General features: G+C 30.3%; 1 long non-coding RNA gene across 1 annotated transcript; it reads left to right on the forward strand.

Annotated features, from left to right (window-relative positions):
• The first annotated feature begins 289 nt into the window (after positions 1 to 289).
• On the forward strand, positions 290 to 4,218 carry LOC145618519 (uncharacterized). Its single transcript, XR_014107934.1, has 2 exons — positions 290 to 542; positions 4,026 to 4,218. It is a non-coding gene; the product is annotated as an uncharacterized LOC145618519 (long non-coding RNA).
• Positions 4,219 to 4,540: the final 322 nt, after the last annotated feature.

Below are 4,540 nucleotides of genomic sequence, written 5' to 3' on the forward strand. Positions count from 1 at the left end.
AATCGCTTTCCAAATGTTTTGGAAGGCTATTGTGATGCTAATTGGGTAACCGATAATGATGAAATATCTTCTACTAGTGGTTATGTTTTTGTTTTAGGTGGAGGTGCTATTTCATGCACTGCTAGAAAAGGCGTATTTTTTCGACGATGTGGGCACGACGCTAGATAAGGGGCGTTAGCTATGTAAAATATTTTCCGTGTTGTTCGACGCCATTTTAAGTCGGAAATTAATTTCGACATTAAAAAGCGTCGAGAAAATCCTCACATGCGGGACACGTCACATACTTTATCTAAACCCACATTTTCACATTTGGTTCTCTTGAAAAATAAAACCGTCACTTCTCAACAAGAAACCCCCACTCTTATGAGTCTTATCATTCTAATCTTGATATCTTCTCTTTTTCTTTTTCAATCCTTCAAAAATGCATAGAAAATCATGGAGTTTGGTCTGAGATTTACTTTTCCTTGGTGTATTACGATGTAGTGTTGTTCTTATTTATCGTCTTTTCAATTTCGTTTCTTGTTCAGATCGATAATTCCGAGGTAATAATTTTTCCTAATCTCGTTTTAGAATTTAGTATTTCGGATCATTTTAAGTGTTATGATGTTTAATATGTTTTGGTAAGAGATGGATTTGACTCGTGAAGAACAATTTTAGGGATTTTTTTTGGAAATAATTTACAGGTTTTTATGCTTTTACAAAATCCCAATTATGAAATTATTGTTTTTTTTTAATTCATTTAGGATAGGTTGTCGATGATTACCCTCACTTCTCTGCTACATAATTTATATGATTCTTCATCATAGTTAATTAAATTAAATTACTGGTCAAAGGTTTCATGTTTCAAATTAAATTAAAATCAATACAAGTTCGTTGTTTCAATTAGCAGTCTATTTTTCCTGTAAATTCAGAGTTTCTTTTTTCTTTAACTTCTGAATTTTTAGACTTTTACTTATTTATCTCAAGTTAAATTTTCTCTAAGTTCTAACTTTATAGGATTTAATGAATGTCTTGGGTTGAATGCTTGATAGTTATTAGGAGTTGGGACACTTGAAATTTGGAATGAAAATTAATGGGTCAAGTTGTCAGTTACGCTAACATGCTCCTCCATTCGATGTTCAATATAGGAGTTCCACCGATGACATTACTAAAAATATCCTCTTAGAATGACGTAGCAAACATAGTAATCCGAAAGGATTTGCCTAATGTATCTGGTGTGGTAGTGATTTTCGCTATGTGGAGTAGATTGGAGGTGAAAGGATGGCTATCTCTCAGACCATGGTCCTTGGGCCCATGGTCAACTTTTTCACTGTGGTTATAGTGGCTTCGGGGAGTGCTAGACTGCTGGTCATCATGACTTGGTGGGCTTTGAGTAAAATAGAATAGACCCAATGGATCAGACTATGTATGAATTTGTCTTTGCCTACAATTTTTCCACCCAATTGCCTTACTAATATTAAAGATTTCCGCCAATTTTATGTTTGAAGTCTATTTCATGCTCTCAATATAATTTATATCTTAAGCCTTACCTTGTCTGTCTCATAAATTTATAGATCTTCGGGGCTCATAAATTTATTGATTAGGTTTATTGTAGATCAGGCTGACCTCTCCATTTATAGAATCAGAGTTGTATGTCACTTCAGGTTTTTATTCTTTCAGCTTTCAATTTGCATGAATTTTTCCCCTTCTTGTTGCAGTTTTGATTTTATTTATTAGTTATGAATTACATAGTATTAGTTTTTAGTAATACTCCAATGAAAATGAGAAAGGGATCCTTGAAATCAAACTCCCTTTTAAGTTCTGTTTAGTTTGGATTTCAAGGTTGGTGAACCAAGAAGAGATTAAGCATGAATTATACTATACTATTGGCTTGAGGTTGATCTTCTATGTACCTCTTTTTTTTTTTTAACATCTTAATTCCATCATTTGATAGTTTTTCTAGACAAACTAACTCAAATTTTCCCCAAAAAAACTAAGCTAAACAGAGTGAAGCTATGAAGTTGCAAAAAGCAAATACTATAATTCTAATAAAGGGTTTGGTCTAGTTTCAACTACTAATGCTTCTGATGGTTAGTTTTATGTATCTTCCATAGTTTAACCCGGTTTTTATCTGGGCAATTATATATTTCTTGATTAAAATGTGACAGCTTGACAATGAGTTTTGGTTTATATGATATAATATGATTGCTTGTTTTAATTTATATTGTTCTTGATTTTCTTGGAAATAGGTCATCAGGAGTTTTGTTGGTTGTGCTACTTGATTTAGCACTAACCTATGAGAGTTTTGCATGACCCTTTATTGGGACCTCCATGTATCACCTTAGTTTCACCTCTTTGACATTATAATTGAGGAGCTACATTGAAGAAGAAGAGTTTACTAGCTCTTTGGCATGTTTATTCTTGAATTTCAGAGTCGCTATTGGGGTTTTAGATTCATTCATTAGTGGTTGACTTTGGGTACTCTTGGTAATTAATATGAAATTTTCATGTTTATAATTAATTCCTCCTCCTAGCTCTATTCATCTAATATAGTGGTAAAATTGCTAGCAATTCTTTTGGTTTCTTACTTTCTTCCATTCATTAATCATTAGTATCATACTGTGATACTGATATATATTGGCTCTCTTAGTGAAAACTTGTAGTTGTCTCTCGAAAGAATCTTAATCGAGTGTGATCTGGTTTAATTGAAGATCCTAGCTTTTATAACTACTCCGCTAATCAGTTAGTGTGCTCAAATTTGATACTATTGGCATGCTTTTACATCGAGTTTTCTTACTTTTTGTTTTGTTACTTTTGGTGGCAAGTCCTCAATTCTTAGCTAGTTTGCTTACTTTTTGTCATGCTTCAAGGAGGATTAACGGCCAGCTAAAATAACTTAATGGTTTTATTAAGGGCTTAATCTTTATCTTATTGTTGATACTCTAATAAAATGCTCTTGCAATTCTGCCATTTTATTTTTCAGCAAACTGAAATAGGATTATAAATAGTAGGTATATATATATATATATATGTATGTGTATATGTGATATATATATATATATGTATATATACATACATATATATATATATCATATATACACATACATACATATATATATATATATATATATATATATATATATATATATATATATATATATATATATATATATATATATATATATATATATATATATATATATATATATATATATATATATATATATATATATATATATATATATATATATATATGTATATATACATACATACACACACACACACACACACACACACACACACACACACACACACACAAACAGTTAGGAGCTATAGTTACCCGTTCAGTTATATGAATTTTGATAACAAAAGAAGGGGAGTGTAAAGGGATGGGTGAAGCAAATACTAAGAGTGCCACAAACTTGTCCTCCTTAATGTGCTCTTCACACTTTTGCCGTTCAGTTTTTAGTTTGAGAAATCAGAGCTGAAATCCAAAATTGAATATAAAAATAAACTTAGAGCTGAAATCCAGAACTAAATTCAGAGCTAAATTTTAGAACTTAATTCAGATCTAAAGTTCAGAACTCAAAATCAGATTTGAAATCAGAGCTGAATTTCAAATGCTTGTGTGTGTGTGTGTGTGTGTGTGTGTGTGTGTGTGTGTGTGTGTGTATGTGTGTGTGTGTGTGTGTGTGTGTGTGTGTGAAATTCAGAGCTTGTGTGTGTGTGTGTATAAGCGTCGATTATCCTTTTTATTAGCTTAGTCGTTGTTTATCTTTACTTATATACTTGTTGAACCTCATTTAAATTGTTTTATCTTATGCTTTGATATTTTTCATGGTATAATTACGGTGCTTCATTATACTTGGTTGATACAAAGATTTTTATTAGTTTCTATTGTGGACTAGTTCTTAATATGCTTTGAAAGCATGTGTATGTTCTGGTTTAAATACATTGGTCTTTTCATTGTTTAAATACATCGTGTTGAATCTTGAGCCTATATTGTGTAATGTACTAATTTATACTTTCTATATTTATTTTTGAAGATTGGAAAAGGAAATGTAGGTGCAACAAGAGAATAAGCCGGGACACTTGAGCATCAAATTAATTAAAACAAGCGACTATATCGTCTATAAGGCCATCATTTATCTATTTTGGTTTTTAGTCTTATATTAGTGATGTATTGATTTTGGGACAAGCTACTATAATATGCAATTATTTTTTTTTTCTTTTTTTTTATTACTTGTGTTGATGTTTTCTTTTATAAATTTGGTAATAAACTACGCACTCTTATTATTGTTGATTAATTATTTTTTTTTAATCTGATCTAGCTATATAGAATATTTTTTTTATTTTAATTTTAATGTTATTAATTTAATTTATGATAAATTTAAATTACTATAATGTATATATGATGGTAATATTTTAATAAAAGGAAAAAAAGACTTAAAAAAATTCTAGACGCTTTTTAATGTCTACATATTTTCACATTTTCAAATTTCAAAAAGTTTCCCGCAATACCATAGGCTGACACGAATAAACGTAAGACAACAAAAAGCGT

Source organism: Chenopodium album, chromosome 26, assembly GCF_948465745.1.
Source record: "Chenopodium album chromosome 26, dcCheAlbu1.1, whole genome shotgun sequence".
In the NCBI taxonomy this organism is placed as follows: domain Eukaryota; kingdom Viridiplantae; phylum Streptophyta; class Magnoliopsida; order Caryophyllales; family Amaranthaceae; genus Chenopodium; species Chenopodium album.